This window comes from Bos mutus, chromosome 4 (assembly GCF_027580195.1).
Source record: "Bos mutus isolate GX-2022 chromosome 4, NWIPB_WYAK_1.1, whole genome shotgun sequence".
NCBI lineage: Eukaryota > Metazoa > Chordata > Mammalia > Artiodactyla > Bovidae > Bos > Bos mutus.
Genome location: NC_091620.1, coordinates 21,095,651 through 21,109,371, shown reverse-complemented (window position 1 = coordinate 21,109,371; position 13,721 = coordinate 21,095,651).

Below are 13,721 nucleotides of genomic sequence, written 5' to 3'. Positions count from 1 at the left end.
CAAATTTGTAGCTAAGTAATCTGACTACCATCTTGCAAATGTGGATTAACGTATTAAAGCTGCCATTGTTAAATAGGATTTTTTAAAGCCATAATTTCCTCAAGCTTCGACTGTGGAATACTTTTTTTCATGTAACTTTGATTAACATTAAATTATATATAAGGCATGTGAAGCACTTAGTACAGTGACTCATAGTGAGTACTAGATAAATGTTAGCTTTTATTATCATTTATACTAGTTCTGTGTTATTATTGATTGTATGGTGTGTGTATGTATGTGTGTGTGTGTGTATATATATATATATATATATATGAAGTTTTTAAGAAGAAAAAACATGGCCCAAGGAGTTAAGGATTTCAGACTAACCAAGTCAATTTAGAGCCAAGAATTAAACACGAGATGCAGCCTGTTCTCTGAGGCTGAATTGAATGAGGGACAGATGTCCAGAGGAGTTGGTTCACAGGAATACAGAAAACTGAAGCAGCAAGTGTGTTTTATACTTGTCCATGTAGTCAAGAAATCATCTCCAACCTTAGCTTTAGTGCAGAAAAGTGTGAGCTAATAACTGCTCATGCACATGCATATGCACAGAAAGAAAATGGACGTACACTGCAAAATACAGAGTGGTGAGAGAAATGCTTTATCTTTTTACATAAACGGGTTTTCAATGAACGTGGATACCGTGAGTAAGTTTTTGGTTTGGGAGTTTTGTAAAGAAACAAAGAGGTGGGTTTAGTTGGAGAAAAGGGGAAAAAAATGGGAAGGAGCCTCTTGCTATCTAATCACTTGGAGAGGGGAAATAAATAATTTATTTCTTCCCACTCAGACCCCAAAACTGGATCTGGTTTAGAGGGAAGACACAACTGAACAGCTTGATATAAAGATTTTAGGGGGAAAGATCATTCTTGCACTTGGGTAGAAGAAAAAAAACACCAAATACATGATTGACAGTGAGTGCAAAGCATCTTTCCTACCCTTGTCCCCCTTTTTCTCCCCAGACCAACTACTGCCACCAAGTTCTCCAGTTAAAAGCATAAACATGTATCCAGCTTTTTAACATTATCTTGGAGGTTATTCCACCTCAGTACATAGAGATCTGTCTTTACTTGTTGACAGTTCATATAGTATTGCATAGCTACAGTAGCACAGTTATTGATGAGCGGTTAGCTAGCTATGACAGGTCTAACTGTGCTGTCCTTTAGGTATTTGGTGTCTGTTTGCATAACCAAACCGGCAGTCGCACGTTTGTTTTGTAATAGGCCTGACATTCAGATTTGAAACTCAGTGTCTGAATCTGCAACATTGCTTCATATCCATGTAAAGCTTTAAGGAATATTTGAGAAAATAAATATTTTTTAAAGAGTTTTGAAAATTGGAAGTAAAAGCAGAAGAGCTGATTCTGGGTGCTCGAAGGATTGCATTACATTGCAGGTGAGGGCACGAGCTTTTCAAAGGGCAGTGACGGGTATTGGCTCATACGGTAGTTCTTCCTCATCGGAACGTGCCCTGATGTGGCTTGTTTTTTTTTCTGTCTCTGTGTATATTTACCTCGTCTGTGTCCCTGTGTCTGTCCCTTCACTATTTCCCCACTATCGTTTCTGTACTAGGATGGCACAGTGTGCAGAACAGGCTGACATCAGACTTGGGCTCTGAGGTCCCCTTTATGAAGGTGGCACTTCAGACAAGATGTGGCTTTCCGTTCAGCCTCCTCATTTCTGCAGGGATGATTCCCAGTGGAGGGTTTTGTTGTTGAATTAAGAGACAAGGTATGGAAAGCACCTAGCATAGTGCCTAGCACATGAGAACTAATACAGGGTGGCTACTGTTATTCTGTCTCTTCTGCCTCTTTTTTCTCCCCTGCATAAATTCATGCTTCCTCTTGCTCTAATATTCCCAAATATATAAGTGAAACCAGTACTTTTAAAAATCTTAAAAAATATATATTTAAAAGTACAAGAGTGGATAAATACCAGTTAAGATTTCTTCCATCACAGGTGTCAGTCCCTTGGCATATAAAGTAAAGGGAGACTGCTCTAAAAGTCTGTTAAGCAAAACAATTAAGGGAATCTTTTGGTTCATGTAATGAGCAGTCTAGAGGTAAACCTAGCTTTGTTGCTGTTCATTTGCTAAGTTGTGTCATTCTCTTTGCAACCCCATGGACTGCAGCATGCCAGGCTCCTCTGTCCTTCACTGTCTCCCAGATTTTGCTCAAATTCATGTCTATTGAGTCAGTGATGTTATCTATCTCATCCTCTGCCACCCCCTTCTCCTTTTGCCTTCAATCTTTCCCAGGATCAGGGTCTTTTCCAGTGAGTTACCTCTTCCCATCAGGCGGCCAAAGTATTGGAGCTTCAGCATCAGTTCTTCCAGTGAAAATTCAGGGTTGATTTCCTTTAGGATTGACTAGTTTGATCTTGGTATCCAAGGGACTCTTAAGAGTCTTCTCCAGCATCACAATTCAAAAGCATCAATTCTTCGGCACTCAGCTTTCTTTACTGTCCAACTCTCACATCCATACATGACTACTGGAAAAAGTAGGTTTGACTATACAGACCTTTGTCAGCAAAGTGATGTCTCTGCTTTTTAATACGCTGTCTAATTTTGTCATAGCTTCTCACCGTCCACACTGATTGGAGTCCAAATCACCACTTCCACTTTTTCCGCTTGTATTGGAGAGAAGTAAAGCTTGACGTGAAGCCATGAAGAGAAATAAAGCTTTATCCAGTGATTCAGTTTCACCTCTGTCTCTGCCCTTGCACTCAAAGTGTCAGGTTTCACATGTAACCCTCTGACAACTACTGCCTCTCCCATCATAGTTTGCTGCTGCATTTTCAAACTGTGTGTCAGTATGTGTTGTATATAGTTCATTTCTGCTTTACTGTACCGCAAATGCAAAGCAGTGCATTAATTGTGTGCCTTAATCCATAGCGCATGGTTTTCATCTCTTAATAGAAGCTCTCGTTTCCTCATTTTATGATAAATTAGGTTTCTCCTTCCTTTCTTACTTCCCCACTCCCTCTATCCCAAAGGTACCCACCCTTAGTTTTGCTTCTTGTTCCGCTTCTTGTTCTTCATTTTTAAAAATCCTCTTTCATGTCTTCTAGTAAACCTTTTAAATTTTCTCTGTAAAGGTATTGTTTATGTATTGATTTCTAGGTACTTTAGATTTGTTGTTTTTAGAAATGGTTATGTTAATCTATTTTCTAGTGGTTTTCTTGGGATCAATGCTTTTGATTTCACAAATTGAGTTAGTAATCCAGCAGCTTTATTCTCTTCTAATTACTTGTCTGATTATTAATTTTTTAACTGAGTTGATCATATAATTATAAATAATGGCACGTTAATTTCCTCTTCCAATTTTTTCACTTTTTTTTTGGTCATGCCATGTGGCTTGTAGGATCTTTGCTCCCTCCTCAGGTATTGAACCTGGGCCCACGTAGTGAAAGTGCCAAGTCCTAGCCACTGGGCAGCCAGGGTCCCCATCTTTGTTTCTTATTTTAATGGGAAAATTTTCTCTTTTAAGTATAGCATTTATTCTATATTTTTGGTATATAGTTTTTATGAAGTTAAAATTCTATTCCTAATTTTCTGGAAATCTTGTTAAGTATGAGTTGAATTATGTCAATTGCTTGTCCTATAGCACCTATATACAATCAATCCACTTGTAGACAATTTCTTAGAAGTGTATTAAAAATATTTTTATTATATAATCTCTGTTGCATCTGTACTTGTTTTCCTGCTCTCATTCTCTGTTTTTGTTTATGTGCATCTTCTTCCTTTTCCTTCGGTCTTGGCATATATTGAGTGAATATATGTTCATTATGGTTATATCTATTTTTTTTTTTTTTTCAATTGAGGTATAGTTGATTTACAATGTTGTATTTGTTTTGGTTATATCTTTTTGATATATTTTTCTTTTCAACAATATATAATGTTGCTTATCTTTCTTTATATTTGGCCCTAATATTAAATTTAATATCCAAGCTATCTATATCCCGAATAGTATTTTGTATGAATGTATTACATTTTTATATATCCATTTATTAGTATAGATACTTGGGCTGTTTCCACTTTTTTAATATTATGAATAATGCTGCTATGAACATTTGTGTACAAGCTTTTGTGGAGTATATGTCTTCAGTTCTTTTGTATATATACCAAGGAATGGTATTCCTGGGTCATATGGTAACTTTATGTTTCATTTTTTTGAGGAAACATCAAACTGTTTCCCACAGGAGCTGGACCATTTTACATTCCCAGCTGATGTAAAATACTGTATATTATAGTATACAATATAGTGAGTCATAATTTTTAAAGGTTATATTCATTATTATAAAATATTGACTATATTCCCCATGTTGTATAGTATATCCTTGTAGCTTATTTTATACCTAAGTTTGTACTCTACCCACTTCCCTCTCCCCACTTGTAACCACTAGTTTGTTCTCTGTATCTGTTGAGTCTGCTTCCTTATAATACACAATTTTGCTGTATATTTTAAATTTCATATGTAAGTGATATTATACAGTTTCTGTCTTTCTCTGACTCATCTCACTTAAGCAGGAGGGCTTTCAAAGAGACTTTTTGTGCTGTAAATTTTCTAAGGCCCTGTATGTCTGAATATATCTTTCTGTATGTCTGAATATATCTTTCTGTCCTTACATTTAAGTAATAGTTTAGCTGGATATAATACTCTTAGGTTATTTTCCTTAGGAAAATATATTCTATATTCACTTAGAATTCACTTCACCAGTTTTCTTGTCTCCATTGTATTTCTTAGGAAGACTAGTATAAATCTAATTCTTAAGCTTTTGTGAGCTTTCTGCTTCTTCTCTCCAGAAGCTTTTAGCATTTTGTCTTTTAAAAAATTTTTATTTTTAATTGGAGAATAATTCCTTTACAATGTTGTGTTGGTTTTTGCTGTCCAACGATGGGAACCAGCCATAAGTATATACATATCCCCTCCCTCTTATATTCTTAAATATCATGTAATATGTCAAAATTTTGATTTTTCCATAATTCTTCTATTTGGTGCTCCATGAGACCTTTAGAGTCCTTTTTATCTTTAATTTTTGAAAGTTCTTACTTATGATTTAAGATCTCTTCCCTAAATCCATTTTCTCTCTTTCTGGGTGGGATTCATGTTGTTCAGATATTGACTTATTATTATTTCTTAAATGTTCTTTCACATTTTCCATCCCTTTCCAATACTTTCTAAGAAAATTCCTTGAGCTGATCTAGATTATTATTCATTTTTCAGCTAGGTAGCCATTGTTTTTATCCACTGTATTGGGTTTGTTCAGCTATTACATATTTCATATATATTTCCATTTAGTTCTACATAATTGCTTGTTTCTTACTGTTATCCTGTTTGTGAGGACTTTTATTATGCTCAAGTTTTTGATCAGTGTTGTTCCATTCTGGTTTGTCTAGCACGGTATGTTGCATTTATTGTCTCTGTTGTGATTATACTCCTCAAATATCTCATTTTCAAAAAAATGAGCTTATTTTTTCCTGGGTTTAGCAGTATTCTTAGCTGGTGAAGTGTACTAAAGAGAGAGACCAAGGTCAGGGCCCTAGCATGTGCTTAGTGGGTTGGGAGCATCAGACCCATAAAGTGTACTAAAGAGAGAGACCAAGGTCAGGGCCCTAGCATGTGCTTAGTGGGTTGGGAGCATCAGACCCATAAAGTTCTAGACACCAGAGTAAGATCTTGAACCAACTGTAGGTCCAGTCCTACAGTTTTTCTACTAACTTGCTTATACTGGCTTATTTCTGCATGTGTTTGGTGATTTCTTCTTCTTCTTTTTTTAATGCTCCCCTGCACTTTGACTTTGTGCATTCTTTGAGGCCTGGATTTAAAGTGTGTTCCTCTAAAGAGTATTTGAGTTTGCTGCTTCCAGGTTTCTAGGGACATTGCTAATCCAAGACCATTTCAAACTAAATGTTCAGCTTAAGGATTTCAAGGCCACAGAGATAGGATAACTTTCCAGCCACAGATGTATATGAGTGGTTACTGCTGGTCGTTAAGAATTCTTGTATAGAAGCTTTTCCCCACGTGCCACCCAGCCCTGAGCTGAGACAGAAAAGTCTCCTCTCGGTGAGGTCAGGGGATATTGTTTTCATTCCCAGCAATAAGGTTAATTGTTGGGGGTGCCATCATTTTGTAAGAGTTTATGATCTGACTTGGGCTTCCCTGGTGGATCTGTGGTAAAGGACTGCCTGCCAATGCAGGAGATATAGGTTCAATCCCTGGGTCAGGAAGATACCCTGGAGGAAGGAAATGGTAACCCACTCCAGCATTCTAGCTTGGAGAATCCCATGGACAGAGGAGCCTGGCAGGCTACAGTCTGTGAGGTCCCAAAGAATTGGACACGACTGAGGAGCATAGCAACATGATCTGACCTCCCACCAAGGTGATCTGAGGCTTTCTCTTTTTTTTGGACTGCCTAAGGCAAATTAGAGCTTCCCTTGTGGCTCAGCTGGTAAAGAATCCGCCTGCAATACAAGAGACCCCGGTTCAATTCCTGGGTTAGGAAGATCTTCTGGAGAAGAGGAAGGCTACCCACTCCAGTATTCTGGCCTGGAGAATTCCATGGACTGTATATAGTCCATGGCGTCCCAAAAAGTCAGACACGACTAAGTGACTTTAACTAAGGCAAATTAAAATCCACACTCTAGGCCACCAGGGATAGCAGGCCACCAGGATTATCCCTCAGGGTAAATGCTACTTTTATTGTTCCCTTTCTTCCTTTTTGACTTGTGGTTATTCTGGCTTCTTTTACTCATTCCCACGTTGAAAAAATATTTTTATGTGTATGGAAATTTCACCCAGCACTTTAAGGTGTCTTATATTGAGATTTCTCTGCACATCTAATCTTCCACAATGTGAAAAACGAGTCTTACAGTAATTTTCAACTTCTAGGAAATATTTCAGAATGTCAGCTAATACCTTTGCACAAAGATTTTCACACCAGCACTGTGTTTAATCAAGAAAGAGTTCATAAATATCCAACAATAAAGGAAGTATTAATAAAATTCCTTCTAAATTATATTTATGGAGAATTTTTATAAGGATATTTTTAAGACGTTTTCATGATGAGATTAAAGGTATGATTTCATATCGCAAAAAAGAAGTCTTATACATAGTTTTCATAAAAATAGCTATCTCTCTATATAAACATATGTTAAGGTCAAGGTCCCTGTCCTCAGTCGTGTCTGATTCTTTGCGACCCCATGGACTGTAGCCCGCCAGGTTCCTCTGTCCATGGGATTCTCCAGGCAGGAATACTGGAATGGGTTGCCATTTCCTTCTTCAGGGCATCTTCCTGATGCAGGGATTTAACCCACACCTTTTGCGTCTCCTGCACTGGCAGGTGGATTCTTTACCACTGCACCACCTGGGAAGCCCCATAAACATATATAATATTGAAATTTAACAAGTCAATAAGATATACTTAATAATTAATATGTAAGGGCAAAGAAACTGCCTGCAATGCAGGAGACACGGGTCCAATTTCTCAGTCAGGAAGATCCCCTGGAAAAGGGAATGGCAATCCCCACTCCAATATTCTTGCTGGGAAACCCCATGGATAGAGAAGCCTGGTGGGTAACAGTCCATTGGGTCACAAAAGAGTTGGACATGACTTAGTCACTAAAACGAAAAGACAAGTATTAATAGTTCTGTATTAACTGTACATTCAGGCAGTCTAGTTCACTAGTCGTGTTGCCTGCAGTGCCTCAGGCATCCTGATGAAAGAACAGGGGTTCCATAAGGAAGGTCTGACAATGGTACCTTCATTTACTAAAGTGGGACTCTCTCTGTGTCAGTTTCACCAGAAACCCCAAAGGCCGAGAACAAAACAGTAGGTGCCAAGTCCATCCACGTTCTAAAGGGAAAGGGAACTAGATTACCTGTGCACCACGTGCTAAGAGACTGTGAAGCGGATCCTGGGAAGCACTAGCTCAGTGCTGGGACGGATGAGCTGGCTTGGCACCTGCCTCCAGGCTCCATGAGAAAATGTGAGAAGATTCCTCTGGAAGCAGTTGTCAATATGCTGGACGTTTCCCTTCTGCTGCCCAAGCAGGAGAGGGTCAGGGTGCTTCCTCTTCAACTCGTGCCAAATGAGGGGGCCCCTCCACAGGACTGTTTGGAGGGCTTGACCCATCTCCAGTGGAATCTGAGGGACATAGGAGTCTGACTTACTCCTTAAAGTCTAAAGACAAGTGAGGAGTAGGTGATTAGCTCCTGGAGAAGACATTAGAGGAGAGAAGGCTGCATGGGGAGTGTGGCATGACTGCATGCCAAAGTTCCTGAGTTCCTGTGGGTCCGATGTGGTTCTCAAGAAAGGGAATCAGATTTGCTCATTTTAAGAAGGAACCCAGCCAAAGGGAACACCTGGATGGATGAAATGACTTCAGTGGAGGGGCGGATCCTGGAAACTAAGCGGCGGGTGCAGGCATCCTGAGTAACTAGAGGACACGGCCCACAAGGGACTGCAGCTGAGAGATCCCCAGAGAAAGAGGAACTATTGAGCTATAAAAAAAGAAGCAACGCTGCAATCTGCTGCTCCTAGAGGTCACAGACACCAGCTTATCTCTCTACCAACGGAAAGAAACCTCATCTCTTCTCTCCCTTGCTGCAACTGCTGCTGCAACAGCAGCCAGCAAGGAGGCAAGAGGGGGTGAGAAACAGAAATGACACTGACCCTGGTCCCCCTTCTCTTCACATTTCCAGGCTGGAGGAGGAGAGAAATGTTAAATCAAAACTGGCGTTTGCAGTTTTGATCTGATACTGGATGAGACTGGTTCATACCTAAAAAGAAGACTGTTTTTAAAATGATAACTCTTTAACCTGTTTGTCACCTAAAAGAAAAAAAGCCATGAATTTCATCCAAGCATAACAAATCATTACAGCAAGTGTGTAGGGGCACTCCTGAGAAAACAACTTGCTTTCTGTTTATACAAATCCAGCTTGTTCCAGGAAGAGGTTACATTTGAAGAGTGGGAGAGTAGTTCAGGGGAGATGGAGAAGTCAGCTCCATCCTGCAGTCCTAACTGCTCACCTTCAGCCTGTGGCAGCCGCAGCTGACAACGGGGAAAAGTTTTATGGAAACAAGTTTGGAGTTTTAATGTTAAACAGGTTGAATTTTTTAAAAAACCAAAGCAGGGTCAGTGGGGGGAGGGGAGGGAAAAAAAAAAAAGCCAACTGCCTGTTATTCCCTGGAAAAGCTATGTGAACCACCCAGGATTTCATGCCAGAGAGGAAGAAGTCCATGAGCAGCAGTGGTGGGAGGGATAAATTGCATTCTGCTTACATCTAGCAAGTCTGGCTTGCTGGTTAATAGGCACCTTTGCTTCTGAGTGTTATAACATACTGCAGTCTATATGCTACAGGATGTTATTGGTAAGGTTAATGTTTAAAGTAAGACCTTTAAAAAGCAGAAACTACCATGTAATGGGAAGTAGACTACATAAAAATACATAAGCTACACTGATGCAGTGATTAGCTTGCTTAAAAGGATTTACAAGAGCTGTCTAACTTAAAATTTACCTATTTTTCTTATACGATAGGGGCGAGTGTTTCTCACTTGCTGTCCCTTTCTGTGATGACCAGAGGCTCAGGAGTATGCTGCTGTGTGGGCTACAGCCTGGTTTTTGGCAGCCAGCATTCATTCCTACATCCTTTTATGTATCACAGGGATTAGAATTATGGAAACATTTCCCAAACTCCTTGCCTTCCAGGTTCTGGATGTGATTTCTTTCTGCCAGATGTATTCATAGGCTATTTTGTGGATGGGAGGGAAAAGCGGCAGCGCCTAGCAAAATGGGCCATCCGTGGGAGACTTAAAAGTTCTCCGCAGCTCACATGTAATCTCCTGTCAGCTCCTATATGAGTACTTGGGGGTGGGGTGAGCAGCTCTGATCAGCACTGGGGGGGTTCCCTGTTATTTTCTGACCTATGTAAGAGCAGCAACCTCCTGATACTCTGAACTGCTGAATGTGAGTAGCGACTTCCCCTGGCTCCTGCAGGTCCTCTAATAGCGCCATCGGGCATCTCAGTGCCCTGCACTTGACTGCTTTCTGCTTGAAAAGCCTGCAGTTGTTTCTCTTTTTCTGATTCTTCCCTGATGGATACAACTGCCTAGCTGATCTTCTGAAAGAAATGAACATATTTAAAGGTTCCCTTTAAGTTAAAAGTAATTTTTTAAAACTGTAAGTGACTGCCTTTTTAAAAGAAGCTCATGCAATGAAGAGAGAAATTTGAAAATGGATGTTTAGAAATGTTTATCACTATGTGATCTTGTTGCCCCAAATGTGTTAGACCAAGATTTTAAAAATAATAAAATGTATTACACTGCATTTTCAATAAAGTATGTTCATCTTTCTTTACTGAGAGAAATTAGGACTTTGTTTTTTACTGTTAATAAATAACAAAAATGTTTTCAAAATACTGTTTTTCATTTTAAAAAATTTTATTTCTACTTTGTGCATGTTTTAAATATATATTCTACACTAATCAATAGTACATGTATGTGATTTTAAAATAAATACAAAGACTTATGGGGAGGCACAAGATTTTTACCACTGTGGATACACAAAGAAGTTTAGAAATCACTGACTGATGGAAGCAAGTGCCTATGTATGTCTCATCTCAGAATCACCCTCTTTCATTAGTCCCGTCTCTTTCCCACTAAAATTTCCTCCAGATTCCCACGTGCATGGCCAGGTAGCCAGTCACTGCTGTAGTTGCAGAGTTAAGACTAGACCTCCTTTCTCTGGGCATAGAAAACTTGTCCCAGAACTTCTCCTGTACCTCACAGAGCTTGAAGGACAGAATAGCGGTGGCCTCACAATGGGTGGGAAATGGAGGCAGGGTCTCTACTTAAAATGTGGGCACACATACACACAAACACACACAAACACAAGCTGAAGATGCAGTTTCTACACATCATTTGGGTCTCTGCTCAAATGTCCTTACCTTATCCAGAAGGACCGCCCAGAACCCGTAATAGGGCTTAATCCCTGGCCCCTGGCTTTATTTAGTTATTTTTCATAGCACTCCTCACCATTTGATAAATTTTATGTTCTGCTTGTTTATTTGCTTATTGTCTGTCTGCCCCTTTCTAGAATGGAAACTTTGATGAGTAGAGGAAAGGTTGACCTATACTACTTGTGCTTCTGTTTCCCTAGCATCTAGAAGTGCCTGCCTCATCAGATCAGATCAGATCAGTCGCTCAGTCGTGTCCGACTCTTTGCGACCCCATGAATCGCAGCACACCAGGCCTCCCTGTCCACCAACTCCCGGAGTTCACTGCGACTCACGTCCATCGAGTCAGTGATGCCATCCAGCCATCTCATCCTCTGTCGTCCCCTTCTTCTCCTGCCCCCAATCCCTCCCAGCATCAGAGTCTTTTCCAATGAGTCAACTCTTCGCATGAGGTGGCCAAACTACTAGAAGCTTAATAAAATTCAATGAATGACAAAGTATTTGCTTTCCCAGCCGCCTCTGACCAGCATGGGAACATGACCCAGGCCATGTTTATTAGAAGTACTCAGCCCAGAGCTCTGACTCTTAGGTAATGACTTTCTCCATTCTGGCACAAGTTGGCTTGGTGCCAGTGTCCAGACCCTGTGCAGCGTCCCTGTGTCAGCACTGCAAGCTGCAGTGACTGCTGTTTTCACTGGACCACTTCTGGAGCAGGCTTTTAGGTGAGGTTCTTGGCTGTGTAGCTTCCAAACCTAGTCTCTAACCTTACCCAGTTCTGATTATGATACCCCACCTCTTTTTCATAAAAATCCCTTTTCTGCTATAAAACTTTAAGTTTAAAAAATAGGCTTTGGAGTTAAGACTGCCTGAGAGCAAATGTTGACTTTATCACTGAGCAGTCAGTAAAGCTGACTAAACCATGAAACTGCCTTGAGCTTGTTCCCACATTTCAAAGTAGGTAAAATCAGAGTACTACCTCATAGGGTCCCATGAGACATTGCCTGTGAAATGCCCTGGGACACAGTGTAAACTTGCAACCTTAGATTATATAAGGTCAACAGAAGTTTTTTATTGGACAAACAGTATTGGTTTTAACTGACTGCTAACACTTTTAATTAGAGAAGCATTGCATTGACTGATTTGGTTTTCTGTTGACACACAGTTGTTCTAAAATTTAGTGGAATTTATTCCCAAACAACAGTCATGTTCTTTTAACGTTTCTTTGAGTTGACTAGATTCATCTGGGCAATTCTCTGCTACATATGACACCAGTTAAGACTATCGTAATTTGTGGGTGCTACTGGATTGGAACATTCAAGATGGCCCACTTCTCTGGTTGGTAATTAGTGCTGTCAGTTGAGAGCTCAGCTGGGCCTGTCTCAGGATTCTTCTATGAGCCCTGTAGTTTTCATAGCATGGTAGCTAGGTAAGAAGCACACTGTGAAAGCTAACAGTTTTAAAGCCTGAGGTACCATAGAAGTTCCAGAACATTCTACGTATTAGTTAAAGCTAGTCACAAAGCCTGCTCAGATTTAAGAGCAGGAATGGTGGGAAGGAGGGGTAAAACGCTTCACCTCTTGTTGTAATAAACAATGTATGTATGAAAGGGGAAGCTTGTTTGGAGGCTGCCTTTGGTTAGAACTAACATTTTATGATTATCTATTTACTCTGCTTCAGTCTAAAAATGGAAGAAGAGTCCCTTGGCAGTTCAGTAAAAAGGACTCAGAATTATGTCTTACCGCCCCTTACCATAACATACCAACAGTTACTGAAAACCTACTTCCAATTCTTCTTCTTTCTCAGAGCATGCTTAAATTTGCAACATCTTTGAAAGCTGGATTAACAAATTTCAATTCAGGGGAGAATATCTGAAAGAGACGGGAATACCAGACCACCTGACCTGCCTCTTGAGAAATCTGTATGCAAGTCAGGAAGCAACAGTTAGAACTGGACACAGAACAACAGACTGGTTCCAAATAGGAAAAGGAGTACGTCAAGGCTGTATATTGTCACTCTGCTTATTTAACTTATATGCAGAGTACATCATGAGAAACGCTGGGCTGGAAGAAGCACAAGCTGGAATCAAGATTGCCAGGAGAAGTATCAATTACCTCAGATATGCAGATGACACCATCCTTATGGCAGAAAGTGAAGAACTAAAGAGCCTCTTGATGAAAATGAAAGAAGGGAGTGAAAAAGTTGGCTTAAAGCTCAACATTGAGAAAACAAAGATCATGGCATCTGGTCCCATCACTTCATGGGAAATAGATGGGGAAACAGTGGCTGACTTTAATTTGGGGGCTCCAAAATCACTGCAAATGGTGACTGTAGCCATGAAATTAAAAGACGCTTACTCCTTGGAAGCAAAGTTATGACCAACCTAGACAGCATATTAAAAAGCAGAGACATTACTTTGCCAACAAAGGTGCGTGGAGTCAAGGCTATGGTTTTTCCAGTAGTCATGTATGGATGTGAGAGTTGGACTATAAAGAAAGCTAAGCGCCGAAGAATTGATGCTTTTGAAGTGTGGTGGTGGAGAAGACTCTTGAGAGTCCCTTGGACGGCAAGAAGATCCAACCAGTCCATTCTGAAGGAGATCAGCCCTGGGATTTCTTTGCAGGGAATGATGCTGAAGCTGAAACTCCAATACTTTGGCCACCTGATTCGAAGAGCTGACTCATTGGAAAAGACCCTGATGCTGGGAAAGATTGAGGGCAGAAGGGGACGACAG